General features: G+C 37.6%; 1 pseudogene; it reads left to right on the forward strand.

Moving 5' to 3' along the window:
• Positions 1-23,354, forward strand: part of LOC148840763 (uncharacterized) — a 35,230-nt pseudogene extending 11,876 nt beyond the window's left edge.
• Positions 23,355-24,289: the final 935 nt, after the last annotated feature.

Consider the following 24,289-nt stretch of genomic DNA (forward strand, 5'->3'; position numbering starts at 1 on the left):
TGCACAGGAAAAAAGATGACTGTGGGTCCCAGCAAGTCAGGAAGAGGACCGGTTCGTTCCTAATGAAGCGCTAGTTCTGAATACTGATTCAGCTGTCCACAGTTCCGACCTGTTCACGAGGCTTGCTGCTGGTGCTAAGCTCGGGTGGATCATTTTGTTACTCGTGGCGACCTCCGCTCTTGACTCTTAGAACAAAGCAAAGTTCTGGCACTCGGACACACTGGCCGTTCCGTGGTGGTCCGGGCTGAGTCTCAGGATGGTCAGGAGGTGCGCTGCGAGAATGTCCTGCCCTTGGGAGCCTTCTGTTCCTGGAATTCTCCTTTTGGAATTCTCTTTAGAATAGTCTCCTTAGGCTCTCTGTGTTGCCTGTTTTTACCTGGAGGAACTTCAGCTTGTTCATTGGCTGAAAGTTTCATGGGCATCAGAGACCCACGTGGGTTACTCGTCCCTACCAGTCCCTGATTGGTTGATCAAGGTGAGATATGAGTCACTTACTCCTGACACTTAGGAATGCAGTCCAGATGTCCATCTGGCACTCCCCAGACAGATAGGCGCCAATGGATGACCATTGATCATGATAGCCAGGCTTAGCTAAGTGCACCCCCATTTGGGAGCTGTCCCTTATTAAAAAGAAAACATCTTTAAATCAGCCTGCATGAATAGTTTCTCTGTGGCTGCACCACAGAGATGAAGAGAGAGATGGGGCCTCATTTGGGAAAGCACAGCAACACTTAATTCTGTCTTATTAACAAGCATTGCCGCTACACATGAATTATGTTATTTTGCAACAGGCCATGGGTCTCTGCTCTCGGCCACTGGCCAGGGTGCCAACCTGTAGAAGCAGCACCTGTATGGAGACTTTTCGGCAGCAGCGGGAGCAGTATGACGCATTACTGGGGAGGATTGGGAGGCTAGAGACACTCCTGAAAATGCAGAAGAAGGAGACAGTATGTTCCGGCAGTCAAACAGTTGAGCAGCTGTCTCCCGATAAGTGCCTCTCCCCGCCGCGCAGGTTGCAATGCCTGGCGGAAGCTCTGCCCCCCGCAGAGCACACGCCACCTCAGGACACTCCATCCCGGCCTCTCCACTCACCACCGCGCAGGAATTGGTTGATGCTGTCCCTGCCATCTATCTCCCCTCAGGAAGCACCGTTTACAGAGCAGAATTCACAGACGCCAGTGGGACGAATAATTCTCCCAGATATCCAACTGTTACCCATCACTCAAGAGAAGGAGGGGGGGTTGTACTTGCAGTGCATCGGTATTGATGGGAAAGCAAGAGCCGACCACTACGCCACCCTCGTGTTTCGAAGTCTTGTGACTTTTGAAATTTACTGGGGGTGGACCACATCTGTAAATTTCAATGGGTCCAGAGGCAAAAGTGCCTTGCCTTGCAATCTCCGGGAAACCATTAGTAGCATGGTGAATCAGAGATTCTCAACACTTACTTCGTGCGACTGGAAAAGAATTTGTGATCGGATCAAGGAAATCCTTCGAAGAAGGAGGCACTCTTTTCCTCTAGTCTAACAGTCTGTCCACAAACAAAACATTCCTGTTAGACAAGAGAAATTTTAAAAAAAACAATTACTTTTTGTCAATGAAAACCGGTGTGTGTGTCTCTCTCTGCTGGATGTCTCTCTCACTCTCTGCTGAATGAATAAAAGCATTTTATTAAAAAACGCGTTTGCATTTGTCTGGGTATTTACTTTGGTCCTTTTAACTGTTTATACATCTACTGTATTGCTTTGAGATGACACTTTTAAAGGTGATATGTAAAATAATGTTTTTTATTGTTGTTATAGAGAAACATGATCAGATTTTCCCCGGTTCAGAAAAAAAGATCTAAAGTATAGTAGTTTGTCCCTCTTCTCATCCCCTCTTAGCTAAATGGCTTTTGAATAGAGTCACATGAAGAGAGAGGTGAAACAGCCCTACACAGCCCTGTCGCAGTACACGAATATAATTATATTTTATTAATTTCTTTAGATACGTGATTCTTTTAATACAGTCTTTGCTGTGCTCTTGAGGATCCTTGTGATATTTCGAGCTCTGGTTGAATGATAAGTGTCGCAGTTTAAATAATTTTCGTAGTTAGAAATAATGAAAAGCTCTGTTAAAAGCAAGGGAGTTTTTATGTCCGTTACAGTAAAAGAAAATGCCTGACAAAGTAGGGCTTGGACAGATTCCAAGTGCATTTTTGCAATTTACGTTGCATTGTGCATTGTGCTGCTGTAATACAGTTTAAAATAATTAAAAGTCTAAACAGTATCAGCTTTATTTATGGGTTGTAATTTAAAAAAAGTAAAAAACCGCACTCAAAATGCAATTTAGAGCTTTCTGACAAGAGAAGACACCCAAATTAATAATGTAACATGCCACTGTTTGTGCATGAACAAGGTTATACTGCTATTTCCTTAGATACGCGATTAAAAAAAAAACATTTTTTTTAATCCCCGGCAGAACCGGGCATCCATAAGAATCAAGTAATAGGTTTATTCCATGCTGAAAAAAAGAAGAAAGAAAACACATTCCATAAGAATCAGCACTTTTATATAGCGCCTTTAAAGGTGGCTTCTCAAAATGCTTTACAGGATAAAAACAACAATAACAACAACAACAACAATATTGTGTTTCATTGCACTTTGACAGATCGTCCTTAAATCAGTTGTTGACTCTTCTCTCTTTACTACTTGTTTGGAGTGACTGAGCTCCGCTCTGTACCACACAATTATCCCCCCAGAGTCTCTGCCCCGAGTGATTTGGGGTTTTTTGACAGAGGGCAAAAAACTCTCTCTCTCGCTCGCCCCCCCTCTCTCAATTCAATTTCTCAATTCAAGGTGCTTTATTAGCATGACTGATGGGTACAATCAGTGTTGCCAAAGCAAATGAAAGTAATGATATTTACATTAAACAAAACAAAAAATAAAAGTAAAATAAAATCTACAGACATATTACAGACATTTACAACAAAGACATATTATAAAATATTGACATATACTGTAGGCGGCTGGAGCATTATTGGGAGACAGACTCACTGTTCCTCAGGCTGTGACAGGAGATCACATACTGGGCTGCCAGTTCAACTGAGTTCCCTCCTCCCTCTCCCAGTAGGATTGGGACCCGTTGTGATTCTGGCAGGTGTGGAAACTCTGGGATTAGATTTCTGAATTTCGGGAAGAATGTTTCTCTAACCCCAGAGTATCTGTCACAGTGCAGTAGGAAGTGCACCTCTGTCTCTATTTCTCCCCGCTGGCTGACTCCCCGCTGGCTCTCTCTCTCTCTCTCTCTCGCTTGCCCTCGCCCCTGTGTATTGTCTGTTTTTTTTGTGCGGTCCTTGGACAAAACAAGGCTCGCCAGATAATGTGAATCGAAACCTGTTTTTCTAGCTTTTAAAGTCGTGCGATGTGTAAGCAGGAACACATCATTATATTTTACATATGAAAAATACATAATATAGCTCCCAAACAAATGCAAACGTGTTTTTAATAAAATGCTTTTATTCACTCATAATCTGACAATTTCAGGAAGACTAAGGAAGGACTAAGGGAATTGTCATCTGTTGTTGAAGCTCTCTGAGCTCGGTGACTTTGAGACCACTTGTTATCCCAAGTTGTTTGAATCGCCACAATTCAAATAGAGAAAAAAGAGCTGACTGACAAGATTTAAGATGTGGCTGTCAATGTTGGATTAAAAAAAAACACGTTGCCCGACATTAGTTGCATTGCTTGGAAAATAATTTTATTTTGAGAGACTGGATAAGTAATTCAAGTGTTTTTTTAACTTCCTGAAAAACAAGTAATAATTTAACAATATGTGCAAACGTTTTATGATATGTCGCTGTTGTGAATGTCTGTGGAGTGTATCTTATTTACCTGTCTGTCCTGGCTCTCTTGCTCGCCCTCCCCCCCTCTGTCCCTCAATTCAATTCAATTCAAGGTGCTTTATTAGCATGACAGATGGGTACAATCAGTGTTGGGTATTTACTTTGTAATCTGAGGTCCTTTTAACTGTTTTTACATCTACTGTATTGCTTTGAGATGCCACTTTTAAAGGTGATATATAAAATCAAGGCTTTAACTTGCTTTAACTCCGCAAGTCTGAGTTCTTGTGTCTGTCCTATCCGAACCCGAAAGTATTACAATATGTATCTTTATAGCAGGTGGTATACAGCTTTTTAGTATAGATTACACTTTTCTAAAATGTCTTTAAAAAATAAAAACGATTACAATCTAATCTTTCCAAGTTTGATCCCAAGATCCCAAGAAAAACAAATCTAAACGGGGAGAAAGCTATGCTGAAACTTGATTAAGATACTTAGAAGACAAAGATATCAATTTATGTTGCATTTGTCTGATTGTGAATCAAAAAACACATATATTTAAACACGTGTTTACGATTTAAATCAAAACTCGATTTAAATCTATATAAATGTTTATATTGTAACGCATAGGTGACTATTCATTGTTATTAAAATGACTTAAATTCGATCATGTTGTGATATTTACAAATATAAATTTGTTTGGTGCGAGTGAAGTTTTATTTAATCTCTGACCCAGGGAAAAGTTTTATTTTTTCAAAGAAATGTTTGTTAAAACAAAAAGTCATGGTTTCGGCTGGATTCAAATGCCCACCGTGTCATATGGGAGTCAGGAACCTAACCCACAGTGCCACTGGCAAGGTCACATAAGGAGTGCTGAAAAAGCCCTACAGAAACATTATCAACAGACAATGTACAGCGTGTACTATTCTTGTGTTGCGGTACATGAATATAATTATATCGTTATTAATTTCTTTAGATACGCGATTCCATATTATATTCCCTTTTAATCAAATTCTAAAAGTATGCTTGTTGACTCCGGTATCACGTTAGTTAAAAACTTCGATGCTTAAAATGTTTAGGGAGAAATGGAATACTGGTGTGTATTTTTTCTTTAAAGTACCGAGACCAGCCATATACTGTATGTTTATGTTCCAAAATTAATATTGTTTATGGCCTTCACACGCGTTACAGTATGCTCCTATTCTTTTTATGCTCAGCTACTAAGATTTCCCTTCAGTGGCAAAATTCCATATAAATATTCAATACTTAAACGGGCACAGTAAAGACATTTAAATCTTTCTACGACCGACCAACAGACCACGAGTGCCCCTGTCGGTCAACTAATCACGTACCGCGGTATTTTGCATCAACGCGGGAGGCCGTAGCCAATTACCTCCGGTACGTGTCTGTGCCGCGCACTTTGAATGGCTGCATCTGTATATTATGTATTTTTCATATGTAAGATATAATGATGTGTTCCTGCTTACACATCGCACGACTTTAAAAGCTAGAAAAACAGGTTTCGATTCACATTATTTGGCTAGCCTTGTTTTGTCAAAGGACAGCACATTCTTTGAAAAGACTGCTGTTGTGAATGTCTGTGGAGTGTATCTTATTTGCCTGTCCGGGCTGTGCTCTCTCGCCCGCCCTTCCCCCCCCCCCTCTCAATTCAATTCAATTTAAGGTGCTTTATTAGCATGACAGATGGGTACAATCAGTGTTGGGTATTTACTTTGTAATCTGTGGTCCTTTAAACTGTTTTTACATCTACTGTATTGCTTTGAGATGCCACTTTAAAAGGTGATATATAAAATCAAGGCTTTAACTTGCTTTAACTCCGCAAGTCTGAGTTCTTGTGTCCGTCCTATTCGAACCCGAAAGTATTACAATATGTATCTTTCTAGCAGGTGGTGTACAGCTTTTTAGTATAGATTACACTTTTCTAAAATGTCTTTAAAAAATAAAAACGATTACAATCTAATCTTTCCACGTTTGATCCCAAGATCCCAAGAAAAACAACTCTAAACGGGGAGAAAGCTATGCTGAGAGTTTATTAAGATACTTAGAAGACAAAGATATCGATTTATGTTGCATTTGTCTGATTGTGAATCAAAAAACACATATATTTAAACACGTGTTTACGATTTAAATCAAAACTCGATTTAAATCTATATAAATGTTTATATTGTAACGCATAGGTGACTATTCATTGTTATTAAAATGACTTAAATTCGATCATGTTGTGATATTTACAAATATAAATTTGTTTGGTGCGAGTGAAGTTTTATTTAATCTCTGACCCAGGGAAAAGTTTTATTTTTTCAAAGAAATGTTTGTTAAAACAAAAAGTCATGGTTTCGGCTGGATTCAAATGCCCACCGTGTCATATGGGAGTCAGGAACCTAACCCACAGTGCCACTGGCAAGGTCACATAAGGAGTGCTGAAAAAGCCCTACAGAAACATTATCAACAGACAATGTACAGCGTGTACTATTCTTGTGTTGCGGTACATGAATATAATTATATCGTTATTAATTTCTTTAGATACGCGATTCCATATTATATTCCCTTTTAATCAAATTCTAAAAGTATGCTTGTTGACTCCGGTATCACGTTAGTTAAAAACTTCGATGCTTAAAATGTTTAGGGAGAAATGGAATACTGGTGTGTATTTTTTCTTTAAAGTACCGAGACCAGCCATATACTGTATGTTTATGTTCCAAAATTAATATTGTTTATGGCCTTCACACGCGTTACAGTATGCTCCTATTCTTTTTATGCTCAGCTACTAAGATTTCCCTTCAGTGGCAAAATTCCATATAAATATTCAATACTTAAACGGGCACAGTAAAGACATTTAAATCTTTCTACGACCGACCAACAGACCACGAGTGCCCCTGTCGGTCAACCAATCACGTACCGCGGTATTTTGCATCAACGCGGGAGGCCGTAGCCAATTACCTCCGGTACGTGTCTGTGCCGCGCACTTTGAATGGCTGCATCTGTATATTATGTATTTTTCATATGTAAGATATAATGATGTGTTCCTGCTTACACATCGCACGACTTTAAAAGCTAGAAAAACAGGTTTCGATTCACATTATTTGGCTAGCCTTGTTTTGTCAAAGGACAGCACATTCTTTGAAAAGACTGCTGTTGTGAATGTCTGTGGAGTGTATCTTATTTGCCTGTCCTGGCTGTGCTCTCTCGCCCGCCCTTCCCCCCCCCCCTCTCTCAATTCAATTCAATTCAATTTAAGGTGCTTTATTAGCATGACAGATGGGTACAATCAGTGTTGGGTATTTACTTTGTAATCTGTGGTCCTTTAAACTGTTTTTACATCTACTGTATTGCTTTGAGATGCCACTTTAAAAGGTGATATATAAAATCAAGGCTTTAACTTGCTTTAACTCCGCAAGTCTGAGTTCTTGTGTCCATCCTATCCGAACCCGAAAGTATTACAATATGTATCTTTATAGCAGGTGGTGTACAGCTTTTTAGTATAGATTACACTTTTCTAAAATGTCTTTAAAAAATAAAAACGATTACAATCTAATCTTTCCACGTTTGATCCCAAGATCCCAAGAAAAACAACTCTAAACGGGGAGAAAGCTATGCTGAGAGTTTATTAAGATACTTAGAAGACAAAGATATCGATTTATGTTGCATTTGTCTGATTGTGAATCAAAAAACACATATATTTAAACACGCGTTTGCGATTTAAATCAAAACTCGATTTAAATCAATATAAATGTTTATATTGTAACGTATAGGTGACTATTCATTGTTATTAAAATGACTTAAATTCGATCATGTTGTGATATTTACAAATATAAATTTGTTTGGTGCGATTGAAGTTTTAATTAATCTCTGACCCAGGGAAAAGTTTTATTTTTTCAAAGAAATGTTTGTTAAAAAAGTCATGGCTCCGGCTGAATTTGAACACCCAACGTGTGATGGGTGAGTCAGGAACCTAACCCACAGTGCCACTGGCAAGGTCACATGAGGAGTGTTGAAAAAGCCCTACAGAAACATTATCAACAGACAATGTACAGCGTGTACTATTCTTGTGTTGCGGTACATGAATATAATTATATCGTTATTAATTTCTTTAGATACGCGATTCCATATTATATTCCCTTTTAATCAAATTCTAAAAGTATGCTTGTTGACTCCGGTATCACAATAGTTAAAGACTTCGATGCTTAAAATGTTTAGGGAGAAATGGAATTCTGGTGTGTATTTTTTCTTTAAAGTACCGAGACCAGCCATATACTGTATGTTTATGTTCCAAAATTAATATCGTTTATGGCCTTCACACGCGTTACAGTATGGTCCTATTCTTTTTATGCTCAGCTACTAAGATTTCCCTTCAATGGTAAAATTCCATATAAATATTCAATACTAAAATGGGCACAGTAAAGACATTTAAATCTTTCTACGACCGACCAACGCACCTCGAGTGCCCCTGTCGGTCAACAATCACGTACCACAGTATTTTGCGTCACGATGCGCAAGGCCGTAGCCAATTACCCGCGGTATGTGTCTGTGCCGCGTACTTTGAATGGCTGCATCTGTATATATTTTTTCTTTACTGCCAGCTTGTGTGACAAGCAGCCCCTTCTGCTGAATAGACCATTTCTTCCAGGAGGGTTGCTCAGTCATTTCCCTGAGAATTATGCCTTTCGATTAAGACAAGACTTTTTCAATCAGGATCAGAATTCTTTACTCTATGGGCTCCCTAACTGTCTTCTCAATAAGTTGTGATATGTTCAAAACTCAACTAGACAACTGATTCACACCAGATCCTGGCAGCATAACACTCTTACACTTAAACCTCTACTGGTTGCTTGTAAAGTCACATATTCAATATAAGATCTTGTTAGTTTCAAGGCTCTAAACAATCTGACTCCATCATAGATCTCTGAACTCTTCCATGTTTACACTTCCTCCCGTAGACTCCATTCAGTTGAGGCTGGTCCTCTACTCACGTACCCAGAACTAAATCACAGACTTTTTGTGACCATGCCTTTTCATAGCTGCTCAAGTGCTGTGGAATGACCTTCTTCTGACTCTTTGAGAGACAACTTCTTTAACTCTCTTAAAATCTAAACTTAAAACTTATGTTTTTACCAAGGTCTATGTCTGATTGCCTACATCTGTAAATGATTGCCTACATCTTTTTATTGTGCTGTTTTTGTCATTTTCTTTATTTACTATGTACAGCACCGTCGGGTTTGAAAATTTATTTATAAATAAAAGTTATTTTTATAAAACATCAGTGGTTTGAAATCTCTACATATTTTCCTCACAAAGTTATTTAATCTGAAACACTGTGTCTAAAAAAAATAGGCATTTAAATGATAAAGTGAAAGTTGTGAAAAGATCACAAATGTCCCTAAACAAAATGCAAGAAGTTTGAAATCACCAGCTGACTCTATTAAGATGTTACTGAAGTTCCAAAAAATAAAATTGAGAAAATATCAAACTTTCAAGCTAATTTTACTGTGGTACATTTCACAATTCTGAACATCCATCCACTGAAACACTGAAATATCTGTGTAGCTGGTATCTAAGTTGTGTAATTGATTCAGAAAAGAAAACATCAGTCCAAAACACTGGAGATCCAGCAGCCATATCACCCTGCAACTTACAACTGGCAACTCACTAAAGCTAAACAGGTGCGAGCCTGGCCAGTACCTAGATAATAATAATTGCTTACACTTATATAGCGCTTTTCTGGACACTCCACTCAAAGCACTTTACAGGTAATGGGGACTCCCCTCCACCACCACCACCAATGTGCAGCATCAACCTGGATGATGCGACGGCAGCCATAGTGCGCCAGAATGCTCACCACACATCAGCTATCAGTGGGGAGGAGAGCAGAGTAATGAAGCCAATTCATAGAGGGGGATTATTAGGAGGCCATGATTGGTAAGGACCAATGGGAAATTTGGCCAGGACACCGGGGTTACACCCCTACTCTTTTCGAGAGATGCCCTGGGATTTTTAATGACCACAGAGGGTCAGGACCTCGGTTTTACGTTTCATCCGGAGGACGGCGCCTGTTTACAGTATAGTGTCCCCATCGCTATACTGTGGCATTAGGACCCACATAAATCGCAGGGTGAGCGCCCCCTGGTGGCCCCACTAAGCAACCTTCGTTTTTCCCAGGAGGTCTCCCATCCAGGTACTGACTAGGCTCACACCTGCTTAGCTTCAGTGGGTTGCCAGTTGCGAGCAGATCGGAGACCTCCTGGGAAAGCTAAAGTTTATGCTGAAAGAGTTTGTTAGTGGGATGATTAAGGATGTAGGGAGCACTTACCCTGTGGTCTGTGTAGGTCCTAATGACCCTGTATAGTGACAGGGACACTATACTTTAAAAAAGCCCCATTCTTCAGCTGAGATGAGAGTAAAACTGAAGTCTCTGTATTCTCTGTGTTCATTAAAAATCCCAGGGTATTTCTCTAAAAGAGCAGGGGTGTTACCCCAGCGTCCTAGCCAAATTTTCCATTGGTCTTTACAAATCATGGAATCTTAATAATCCTCATTTATGAATTGGTTTTATCACTGTGTTCTCCTTCCCAATGATAGCTGATGTGTGTTGAGCATTCTAGTGCACTATGGCTGCCGTTGCAGCATACAGGTGGATGCTGCACATTGGTGATGGTGGAGGGGAGTCCCCATTACCTATAAAGCACTTCAAGTGGAGAGTTCCTGAAAGGAATTACTATTTTTTTTGTTGTTATTATTATTAGTCAAGCATAGTTTGTATTATTTTTATCTAAATTGCTTCCTGGCTGATTAGATTTCATTGCATATGACACTAAAAATCCCTTTGTGTGCCAATAATGGCATGTACACCGTAGTTTGCAGACCCCTGATCTAAAAACATGAGTGCTACAGTTCAATTTAACAACAATATAAGCAATGTTTGACAAAAGAATCTTTTTGACAAAAGTCCCTTTATTTTTGCTTATTTGTATTATTTTGTATTTCTTATTATTTTGGTAATATACAGATAGCTATTAAAATGGGATATATGAGTTTGGCATTTTATTTTTTCAAACAGGAATAAAATATATATTGATTATATCTCTGGCTGTACACATAATGCTGTAATACTGTACATAGGGCTCTTAATGTTCAGTACCATCTAATCAAAGGAGGTTGAATGTCAAGGGAGTATCAGTACATTAGTTCAATATCTTATGTGTTCTCCATTTGCTAGTCACATCTGACGGAATTAACTAAAAGTTTTTACTAAAAGTTGGTATTATATCTTGTTAACTATGTATCTTTTTACTTATATTTTACTAAATTCATCTCAGGAGTTCTGGTCTCAAAAGATAACATAGCCACATGATGTCCTGACGCACAGCTGACATAGTTCTCAGGGAAATGACTGAGTGACCTCTCCTGGAACAAATGGTCTATTCAGCAGAAGGGGCTGCTTGTCATGCAAGCCAGCAGTAAAGAATATATATGTAATGCTCAGCTTTTTAGAATGACTATATATAGCCACAATGCAAGTAGAGAGTCATGAGGGAGTATATCTTGTATCATTTGTTTCAGTGTATAAAAGAGCTCTCTAAACGCTGTAATTTAAGTCTTGTGCCACACAACGCAAGACTTCCATATGCATATGAATAAAGACGACTTTCAACACACAAACGCTTAGCTGATGCTGTTTTTTCTGCCAAAACACATCCAATGTGACACTCAAATTACAAAAGTGTCATATAGAAAAGTTTTCACTCAGTGAGAAGTGCTGCACTTTGCTTAGCAAAACATGATTGTGGGACTGGGCAACACACATGCAAATCAGAGTTCTTCTATGGGGTTAATGGGTGGGACATGTGGTTGCCAGTCTATTACATGCGTGTTGTTTCTGACAAAGTGTGATGAATGTGTATGATGGCATAACACATCAGAAATGCCATTATAAATTATGTACAGAATATAAATTAAATTAAGTTTAAAATTATTAAGCATTGTATGTACGTATGGTATTGTTACAAATGGGGGGTTAAGAAACTGGTGAAAATCAGTATTTGACCAAGCGGTTTAGCCAATCAGTGAAATAATTATTCTTAACCCCCGACTTGTAAGTGATTTCTATACCCAAGCGGCTGGTATAACTAGAGGCACATTAATTCTTTATTCTCTGGCACAGCTTTGTGTAGAGGAGTAATAATCCAGGCACACATGGTTAAAACAAATATTTATTACAATAAACTACACAAAACATACAACACACCATGTTATATTATATTGCTACAAATGGGGCTGGACAGATATTTTAAAACAATGAACACACAACAACACGTTACTTTACAGTATATACAGTATTTAAAGACAAGGTGTTTCAGAGGCCTAACTTTCTGATCACCCAGAAAACCCCAGACTGCTACTAAGCACTAAACTCTTAATATGCCAACCAAGGACACACAAGAGATGAGCTGCCTTCTAACTAAATACAAAACAACCTGCAGTTAGATCTCTCTCTCTTTGCACCCTGGATGTCTTTAAATAAATTGGAGCCTATATCCCTATCCATAAAATGCACCCTAATCAGTAGAGACATTTCCAACTGAGGTCTCTTTTATGCGGGAAACCCAAGTTCTCTAAAACACAGAAAAGCACGCTCTAATAAGGTTCCAGCCTCAGTTAGGTTATGTTTCAGATGATCATGAAGTAGGAGCGCTCGCCTAGTGCAAGCTTCAAGTCCCCACTCCTCTCTCTTCTCCCTGTTCCACATTCTTTCTTCCTTCTGTTCTGCTCCTTTTTCTCTCCTGTGCTCTTAAGGTGAACTTATAGTGTGTCTGTCAGAATTGGCAGGTAGGGTGTATGGATCCTGTCCAGGACTCAGGAGAGAGATAAACCACCAATCCAAATCACTAAACAAAAACGAAACCAGGAAGCAAGCGAGTAGGTCTGAACACGGGACAGACAACATGAGAGCAACAATCCAAAATGAAAGGCAAAGTATATAAACTTAATATAGTCAGAAGGAGCATGTAAAAACATTTTCCAAAATAACCACAGTATGTAACCAAATGAAAGACTTTGATGGTTAAAATGTTTAGGAAGAAAGTGGAATACTGGTGTGTATTTTTTACTTAAACCACCAATACCAGCCATATACAGTTTACATAATATGTTTATGTTCCTAAATTAATATCGTTTATGACGTTTATTACGCTCCTCTTCTTTTTATGCTCAGTTACTAAAATTTCCCTTTAGTTGTAAAATTCCATATAAATATTCAATACTAAGAAGATTAAAATATGCACAGTAAAGAGATTAAATTATTAAATCATTTCACTAACAGCCAATGCACCACGAGTGTCCCTGTCAGTCATTTTGGCCAGCCAAATCACATACCGTGGCACAATGTGATGAACTATGGGTAATTTCGCTGGGTACAGGGTTAAAGATGCAGCCATTCAAAACGGGGGGGTACGCCACGGTACAACGCGGTGGGCGTGTCGCATCAAAACGCGGTATGATGCGATGTAACACGTCATTTGAAGTCATACCGGAAAGTATCTGGAATCAACTTGTTAAACTGCCAGGAGGAGCCAATAAAGCTTAACCCCTCATGTACAGCATTTGAGCTTTTAAATTTAAACTGTGTATTACAGTGTATTATGTTAATCATCAGTCATTAAAAAGTTTGGTATATTTTATGAAAGCAAGATTGCTCAGTTGGGCAAAAGTACACAACCTACGTTTTTCATAAATATTTTAATTATGCAGAAATATTTTATGCATCAAAACCGAAGATATTACTAATAGTATTAATAATGAATGACCTTGGACAAGCTGTAAACTCAAAGTATTACGCTGGTCCACATTCTTTGTAACCGTCATTTTAAACGAAATGAATCCATCGATTGTACAAGCACTGAAAAACTGTCCAATCACTAGTTCGTCAGGCATTTTCTTTTACTATAACAGACATAAAAACTCCCTTGATTTTAACAGAGCGTTTCATAATTTCTAACACCGAAAATGATTTAAACTGTGACACTTATCATTCAACCAGAGCTCAAAATATCACAAGGATCCTCAAGAGCACAACGAAAACTGCAGAAAAAGATACGTGTATCAGATACATGAGAATCCAAGCTTTTTTATCTATGCTTTCTTATCTACGCTAAGAAGTAGTCAAAATTTTGGGGTGTTCGTATACCAGAGATTATGACACGGCTTCAGAATGGTGATTGGCTGACACCATCTGACACCCCTCTGATTGAGGAAAAAAGACCTGCTGATCTGTTCTACATACCAGGAAGACAACAGAATATGTTGTTTCTATTCGAAACGTGTATTTTAAACATTTAATTAAGAAGTAAAAACCTTACAGCGTACACAGATTTCTAAGCTGATCAGGAGGAAGAAAAATCACCTGTGTTTCGCGCATAAAAAGTGATTATTAACTATCAAAACCTATTTTATTTATTTTATTTTTTTTTAGATTAAGAGTTCCCATCACCCCCATTTCCATTTAAATCGCAAACTTGTGTTTAATTAAATCTCTTTATTGATTCACAATCTGACAATGCAATGTAAATCGTTATCTTTGTCTTCAGCATAATAATGTTCACCTCTCTGTCCAGCAAATTAATAATAAACTTTATTTTATATAGCGCCTTTAAAGGTGGCTTCTCAAAGCACTTTACAGGATAAAAGCAACAATAACAACAACAATTTGTATTTCATTGCACTTTGACTGATTGTCTTTAAATTAGTTGTTGTCAGAATATCCCCGTCTCCAAACAAGACATTGTTTATACTGTATATTGACATTTTTTATATTTCAAAATAACACGTTCGTACTGTATGTACAGTATACAGTGGTACCGCAGGTTGAACTGTAGGGCGCAAATCCACCTGAGCCCAAAAGCCCAACATTAATGTGCATTCGCCTGGCGCTGCGTGGTTTTCATCACTCTCTGCGGGAGTGCTGGCTGTGACAAATTAAACTGGTTTCACAGGTATTTTCAAAGTAGAAGGGGGCAAGTCTTCCAGTGAAAGACACCTCCCCCAACGGAAACATGTTTTCTTAGAAAAAGAGATTCATAGCACGAAGCTGTGTCAGTCTTCTGTGTAAAAAAATCAGTTTAAACACTATTGGTGCTGTTTTTAATAAGCTGCTGAGTAAAAGCATGGGGAATCTTCCCGCTGTTAGCAGTATTGTGTATATAAATTTAAAAACCTTGCAGCTTAATCAAAGATTCTTAGATGATCATGAGGAAGTGTATTGCATGTCTAATGGTCTAACAAAACCTACAGTATGCTTTAGAGTTGTTAAACCGGTTTTTATTTTTCGGCACAGACAACTTTGCCTGCTAGAGCGCCACAATTCACTCAACCACATCATAGATCAAGTCCCTGTGTATGAGATATTGCTGTTTGATCTTTGATCTGAGCTTTAATAGAGAGCTTATCTCTATTAATATAACTATCAAGTGGTATTAAATGCAACTTTTTTTGTATAAATGACACTTTTCTAAAATTTAATTAAAAAATAAAAACAATTACTCTAACCTTTCCACGTTTGATCCCATGAGGAAGTAGTATACGCTCCTGCTTTGTTTAACGATGGTATGAAAAATAAATCTAAATAGTGAGAAAGCTATGCTTAAAGTCAATTAAGGGACTTAGAATTCAAAGATAATGATTTACATTGCGTTGTCAGATTGTGAACCAATAAATGCATTTTAAAGACCACTTGTTGTGAAAATGTTCACAGCTTGCACATAAAACAATCAGTGAGCTAATTCTCTTTTTTTAAACCTCCGGTTTTTCAGCGATGCGTAATTACGCACTAGCTGGAATCCGAGGGGATCGCTGTGTACACGTTGTGATGTTTAGATATTTAGAAATAATGCCACCTTGCCGCGGTCCTGGAGGGGAAGGCCTGCCAGGTGTTGCTGGATGTACCTGGGGACCAGTGGTACAACTACAGATGCAGCCATTCAAAATGGGTGGGGTATTTCGTGGTATACCGCGGTGGGCGTGTCGCATCAAAACCCGGTATCACGCGGTCTATCGCGTCATTTGACGTCATGCTGGAAAGTATCCGGAATCACCTTGTAAAACCGCCAGGAGGAGCCAATAAAGCTTAACCTCTCATGTACAGCATTTGAGCTTTTAAATTTAAACTGTGTATTACAGCATGTTAATCATCCGTCATTAAAAAGTTGGTATATTTTATGAAAGCATGATTGGTCAGTTGGGCAAAAGTTTAGGACGGGTAACTGTAACCAATTGTCACGTTTCACATCCTTGCAAAACAATCATGATGTTCTTATTCAATCAAAGGTTAGATGTTTTTTTATTATTTTGAAACCGTGATCTTGACATGCAGGTGTGAAGTAGAGTTAACAGCTTCAGATTTAAAAGGTTATTGATAATATCTTCCTTGTCGCATTAACATTGGATTGTTCCTACAAGTGTAAAAAGACACAACGTGTCTCCTCTATAACTCTTTAATTTACAGAGAATTTCCACCAAACCCACACAACATTGTCCAATAATACTCTTCCAGGGAGTAACCCTGTTACAAAAGGGAAGAGCGGATTGGTCCTTGACTATGGTTAAACAGTACATACGATGTCTGGTGGAGTTTCAGCGTTCACTTTTCACCTTCTGGAATGCTTCTAGTTTAGCAGGATTTGGGTGATAAGCACATTGTTTAATAGGGATGACATTACCCACGTCTATATCACTGTATAACACAGGTTTGAGTTAGAGTGTAAATAAAATAAAAAAATAAGTGCCTTACAATACATATAAGTACTGCATGATTTCTTTATCTGTTTTCTTTATAGTTTTGGTAAATGTAGATGTGTTGAAGAGAGTGTGTATGTTGTTCCAGGCTGTTGACTCCTTTCAACCAAGACAGTGGTAGAATCGAAGGATGTTCTTTAATGCCTCTTATAACCATCAACCACATTCAGACTAAGCCTTATGAAAACCTTCCTATTTACTGACCACACATTGGGTTGATAGATATTATTAACAGGCATTTGTGAAGGCTTTATAAGCCTTTTATACATTCTTTGAAGCACCTCATGTAAAGTGTGAACCTATTCATGCTTATTAATGCAAAATCATGTTGTAGTAAACTATTAATAGACGTTAATAAAGCCTTTGTAAACCACACATTAAAAGTGCCAGCAATACAGACCACATATCCAAAACAAGATTATTTTAATGACAATAATTGTAACCACTGTATTACTGGATTACTTATAAAAAATATTTTGCAAATACAAAAACAGAAATCTTGGACGAAGTAACTTTATATTGAAAAATATTTGTATTTTACACAAAACTTAAATATGTTGGTTAACAGATACAAAAACTGAAAAATTAGAAAAATACCTTCCGTGTATATCTTCCTACAGGAAAGGTGAGCTCATTAATTTCAAAGCCATGAAAAACTAACAATGCTTCAGATTTCCTTTTGTTGCCACCAATGTACAGGTTATTTTTGTACAGATCTAAGAAGTGGCATAAAATGGAAAATACTGTGAGAAACAATAATATGATAAATTAAAAGTGTGAAAGACTTATTTAAATGCAGTGAAACAACTTTAACTCTTGACCTAATTCAACACTTAACAGTAAGTATTCTTCAGGGGGAGTAACTTGTTTCCATTTTCATTTTTTTCAAGTTTGGATTTTATATCACTATGTATTGCTGCTTTGCAAAGTTGGGCAGCTTTGTCCTTCTGGTATAAGACTGTAAAACCTCATTGTATATCTCAGGTGCACTAATTGCTAACTCTGCAATGTGGCAGCTGTTGAAACAATTGTGTTCCTGTCCACATTTATCCTCTGCAATGCTTTCTTCATGGTCCCCTTTCTTCTGAGTAATTTCAGCACCTTCTTGTATCGTAGCACAATACTGGAAGAAGCATTTACAACACAAAGTTGGAAGGTGAGGTATTTACTGAGTAGGGTAGAGAAATCTTAGAACAAACAATGAATGAAAAACAATTAATTCATAAAGGAATTATATCTAGGTTTTTGTCATGACTGGTTCTCAGAGGCAACACTGTTACTGCATAAAATAACACATTTTCCTTCTTCCATAACTTTCACTCATTAAAAATGATCCTGAAATCACTTATCTTTGAATAATTTTGACTGTTTTAATTGAAGACTCTGTTACAGGCACTGTAGCAGGTGCTGCAGACACCAGAAAGTCCCTCTAGAGATCCTCGTTGAGGTTTTTAAATGATTACTAATAACACTGCTCCTGGTGTTTTGTACCATAAATGGAAAAAAAACACAAATACAGTGAACAAAGTAAAATATAATGGCTAGAAAAAATAGAAAAGCACACATTAGCCTGCAAGGCTCCCGTCTGTTTTAGTGTCTATGTGGTTCTGTTTGGAGGTTGGGAGCCCAAGATATCTTCAGATAGGTGTGGTGTCCAACATGGGGGGTCAACTGAAATATTGTCATTTTATTGTAAAGATAATAAGCTGCCACCTCCACATGCTGGTCAATCTTACAATCATCTTTGTCCAGGGAAATGACACTTACACTAACCAATTAGTAAAAAAAAATAAAGTCGTACAAAACAAACTCATTTTTACATACTGTATACAGCAGCCACTTTAGTATTTACCTCTCTTACAACCTCTATGAACTTCACTCTTCTTCCTTTTCGTACTAATTCTCTTTTTCTTCTGAGAAGAATCAGAAGAGGATTCAGATGATAGTTGAAGAACTTGATGTGTCTTCATCTTCTGATAAAGACGACTCAGTTGAAAGAGCTGACTTTTTTTCTTGCTGTGAAAAGCAACAAATATTTTATTTAAAGATATTAAAAATATGAAACATAATAAATTTACAAAAGACAAGTGCTGATTGAAATTAAAATTACATTTACATTTATTGAAGCAGACTTTACAATGCAATTGCACATTGCTTACATTTGTCTTACAACTGTATTAAATAGGTATTTTTGGTAAAGTCTTGTCCTCATCAGCTACTGGCATAGTACAGTAATAATAACCTTACCTACATGACATAGAAAAAAGTGTTACTTACATTCCATCAACTGGTCTCTTAGAAAATCACGTTCAGCAGTCAGTTCATTGTTCTTTTCTTCTTGCCACTGCAGTTTAAGCTTTAGACTTTGCAGTTGTGCCTTGTATCTTTCAACTGCCAATAGTGTCGTGGGAGAATCACAACCCTTTCCTCATAAATAAATTAGAGAAAGTGATTAAGTGAGCATGTTTTCTGAATGAGCAACACCAAAAATAATGAAATACATACTGCATACATGCCATATAAGTATGCTGTTAACCTTTACCAATGGTCCATCAACATGGTTGTTAGCTCCACCATCCAGTATAATTTACTTTTTAAGTTAAAATGTTTTTAATTTAATTGTGGAGGGCATGCAATGCAGTAATGGGGGAAATTTCAATTTCACGCATAGGGCAGAGTGAAACCAATAAGATTTGGGGGAGAAAATAGAATGTATTTCCAATACACTTAAAACACATGCTCAATCTAGTTAAATAATCAGCTTTCTCGAATTAAACAGCTGTAAGGAGTGATTCTCAGGGTCTAGTTTGTCACTACAACAGTTGCCATTACAGGTCCCAAATAGCATTGGGCTATATCTCTGACAATGCTTTATAGCTTCACATACGTCCTGAAATGGTTTTACTTACTGCCTGCTGAACCGGGAGTTACCTGTGATGTATTTTCCATCCCCCTTTTCTGGCAAACTGATGCTTGCAGGGATTTGATCTCAGTTTTTTCTTCTGCCACACCTCCATTTTCAGAGCCACGTTCTTGAACCTTGACCTTTACCCAGGCAATGAGCAATGTAATTATTCCCTCAATGCACATGAATAACAGTTCCGTTTGTCAATTGGTAAAACAGTTATTAAGATTTCATATGTGAAAATTAGAACTTTGTTAACAATTATTATCTATACATATATACTATATTAATGAACATTACAGGTGTCTTTTAATTGTAATATGGATGGGGAACAATATTTTACCAGTTGTGCAGTTGTACGCAGGACTTTTATTATTGTGGGAATTTCGTGCATGTTCTGTGATAAATAGACCACGTGAAGATTGTGACCACAAAGGTCAGATTTTGGAATTGTGCAACAGAGAGGATTTGACCAGAGACACCCAGTTGTCCACCGTATCTGGGTAAGGTTATACATTTATATTTGCAAAGTTTATTATACAAAAAATTATGGAAAAACGTGGCTCTTTTTGGTTAATGTATAATAGGATACTACAGGTTTCTACTGTAACACTTGGATTCAAATTAAATTCTATTCCATCCTCTGTCAATACAGAGGATGATGTGGGCATTTGATGGTTTTTCCCTTGTAGTACCCTGAAAAAGCTATTAACTGTAACTATAATTGATAGATTAATAACATAAGCACTAATATAGGTGTAAGAAAATACGTGAAAAATGTGTTTTTCATCATCTGGCATGCATATCGTTATTGTATTGGTGTGTAAAAGAAACTGCCAACTAAACGAAAACAATAACACTTCCCAATATTATTAAATTAGTTTTAGATACTTTTTTGTGTTTTTAACTTGTTGGTGTTTTATTCATGGTTTCTCAGTATTTTTTTTCTTTTAGTCATTATGTCAACTTGCAGATGAAATTGCTTAAAAAGATAAGTGGCAGCTCAACAAAGAAAAAAACTTAATTTGAAACAGTGGCTTCAACGAAGACATATTTTAAAAAGCAAAATTAAGGGCCAACTTTGCCAACACTATATGCATTTGAATGACAGGAGGATGAAAACTGATCTATATGCCTGGTACTCGTTGTTGAGTTTTGACTTTGTTATATTAATTTAATAAGAAATTTAAAAATAATATTTTGCTTTATATATTTTAATGTTATGTTCTGTAGGGTTAAGGTGTTTATTTATCCCCCCTTTTTGCTATCAAAGATTTGTCAACGTTCACAACACCGCGGAAGAACCTGTGTGAAATCAGAGACATGGATCTTTGCTCAAGAAATCAAAACTCTCACTGTTTCAGTGGATGAAATTTTTACACAGGTAAATTTCACAGAAACTGATGAAATTATCACAGCAAATGGTATGCCTTTTATCCAGTAATATTTATGTATTTTGCCATCCTACTAAAAGTCACATGTGTAAATCAAGAGGAGGGACAATTAAAGTGTTAAATATTTGGCAATTAAATCTGAAACCAATTCCCTAAAACTAAAGAGAAAACAGCTTAAATCAACAAAAATATTGTTTGAACCTTTAGTTACTAAACATTCCCTCACTGACTCTTAAATTAGATTTGCCCAAGGATTGTATCTTCGTGAAATAGACGTGATTCAGGATGGCATAGCCGTGAGCAGCAAATGTAAAAAATGGCCAAGAAGGTCCGGGGTGCCTGTGTGAAAGCTATCCGGAGGTATCGCAGAGGTACCTGGGTGGCAGAAGGGAGTTTGTAGTAACTGATGAGAGCAATTTCAGACACAAAAGAAAGGCACATTCTGTATGTGATATTTATGGCACTCCATTATTTTCACTTTCTTTTAGGTTTCTCTTTGTATTCTGATGATAAGAAAAATATTTGCAGACAATTGGAACACTATTAAGACAAAACTAAGGTTCTTAAATGTATAACAATAATATGATATATTTATTGAGAGCCGATTTTGCAATAATACATACACACACCTTACAGATTGACCCATTTCACACAAAAGAATCACTAGAATGAATCTTTAACAAAATGAATGTAGAAATGTAGAGCACATCTCCGCTTTTGTTATATGTTCTTGTTGTATCATAGGTACTGTATTTGATAATGTTTAAAGTAACCTGTTTCCTATTTCTCTTTTTTGTCAGTATGGAAAAGGGAGGTTTTCTGCAACATGGCAAAGGAAAAGAATGCGTTTTTGGAATGCTGGTGTGGGTATCCTCTCACGAGGCAACAGTAAATGTAGGGGTTTGTGCTTAACTATTTAACAATTATTAATTGTAGCAGCAAGTCACAAAAATGATTCTTCTGATGGCTATTAGAAACCAACCTTGAGGGATAACTCAAACAATGCACACACACGGGTACTAATACACGAGAATACATTTATCAATACATAAAATGTGCATATTAACATAACAGATCTTATTGTGAGGGTTAGCAGAATACAACAGGTATATATTCAGTCACGAAGAGTTACAAATACCAAGAGAGACATACGTTCAGTATATCATTCAATTTGACCGTTTCGTAAATGAACTTGGATTACAACGACGTGGTGGGAGAGATTCCAGCTGCATACGCTGCTGATGCTCTCTGAAGACCAGCTAGTTAGTGTTGGCTGAAACTAGCAAAGTTTGTGCACAGGAGAAAAGTGACTGCGGGTCCCAGCAGGTCAGGAAGAAGACCGGTTCGTTCCTGATGAAGCGCTAGTTCTGAATACTGATTCAGCTGTCCACAGTTCCAACCTGTTCACGAGGCTTGCTGCTGATGCTAACCTTGGGTGGATCCTTTGGTACTTGCTGGCAACCTCCGTTCTCGACTCTTACAACAAAGGAAAGTCCTGCACTCGGATACACTGGTTGTTACGTGGTGGTCCGGGCTGAGTCTGAGGATGTTCAGGAGGAGCCCCGAGGCTGAATGTCCAGCAGGCGCGCTGCGAGAATGTCCTGCGCTTGGGAACTGTTCTACAGGCGCTCTGTGTTGCCTGTTTACCTGGAGGAAATGCAGGTCGTTCATTGGTTGAAAACTTCATGGGCATCAGAGACCCAAGTGGGGTTAACCTGCCCTACCAGTTCCTGATTGGCTGATGATGAGTAATCATGCCCTCTGACCTTAGAGTTGTAAACAAACTTTGATTCAGACTCTCCCTTGGAATCTCAGACTTTACGGTGCCAGATAACCATTTGTTAAGGTTGCTGGAGAATCTCAGGAATTGGGAGTTGTTCCTTATCAAGAAACTCTATCAGCTAGGAAAACACCTTAATTGTGAACCAAATGGAATGGCCTCTCTGTATCAGGCACCACTGAGATGAAGGAGAGAGGGACTGGCAAGGGAGCAGAAAACTGAATTCCTGTATTTAAATAAGCCTCGCTGCTACACTGGGGATGAAGGCTGAAAAAAAGAAGCCAGTCCTGCGTCTGGTGGAGAAAAGGTCACGAAGACATCTGATACCCCTCATTATTCATTACGTTCAACCACAAACTAGCATAATTACAGATGAGTGGTGAACATACAGGGAAGTACTAGACAGTCTTGGTTACAACCATTTTACAGTCAATCATAGAAGAAATTTTGTGAATCCTTGCACAGGTACTCACACACAGCATATTGAGAGAGCATGGCATACATACAAGGAACATGTGTGGAAACTGAGAGAAAATAGGACAGAGATGCTGTTATAGGAGCACTTGGATTTGATAGAGTGGACACATTACTTGGAAATAAAAACCGAAATGGACCCCTGGGTAGATTATTTCATGATTTGAGGAAACAATAGTCATTAACTATCCCTATAAATATGTCGCTCATTATGCCAAACTGGATTCTGCTGTTCAGTCTTTGCTATTGATCATTTTGGTTGAGGCAATAGACTTAAGTGTAGTCACAGAGTGATGATATGGATATACTTGATTTTATTTACACCCGAAGAAGGATCCACAACCGAAGTGTTGTGTTCTCTTTGCTCTGCTTTTCAACATGGAATAAACCTTTGCTTGTTCCTACTTGATTTTATGTATTTACTATTTTTTTTACAGTAGTCATTACTTTGTTGCCATGCCTCAAAGTCAAACTACATTTAATTTCTGTGTAAAACAAATATGTTTTCATTAAGATACTGTAAAGATACTTTGTCCAAGATTTCTGTTTTTGTATTTGCAAAATATTTTTATAAGTAATACAGTGGTTACAATTATTGTCATTTAAAGAATCTTGTTTTGGATATGTGGTCTGTATTACTGGCACATTTAATGTGTGGTTTACAAAGGCTTTATTAATGTCTATTAATAGTTTACTGCAACATGATTTTGCATTAGTAAGCATGAATAAGTTCACAATTTACATGGGGTACTGCAGAAACATGAACACATTGGGAACAAGAGCTTTATTAATGTCTATTAATAGTTTACTGCAACATGATTTTGCATTAATAAGCATTAATAGGTTCACACATTTTACATGAGGTGCTTCAAAGAATGTATAAAAGGCTTATAAAGCCTTCACAAATGCCTGTTAATAATATCTATCAACCCATTGTGGGGTTAGTAAATAGGAAGGTTGTTCATAAGGCTTAGTCTTATGTGGTTGATGGTTATACTGTAAGTGGCAGAATACTGTAACAGCACATTAATAAAAGAACATTCTGCAATTCTACCACTGTCCTGGATGAAAGGAGTCAACAGCCTGGAACTGCATACACACTCTCTTCAACAC

This window comes from Atractosteus spatula, chromosome 1, assembly GCF_055471065.1.
Source record: "Atractosteus spatula isolate fAtrSpa1 chromosome 1, fAtrSpa1.hap1, whole genome shotgun sequence".
Classification (NCBI taxonomy): Eukaryota; Metazoa; Chordata; class Actinopteri; order Semionotiformes; family Lepisosteidae; genus Atractosteus; species Atractosteus spatula.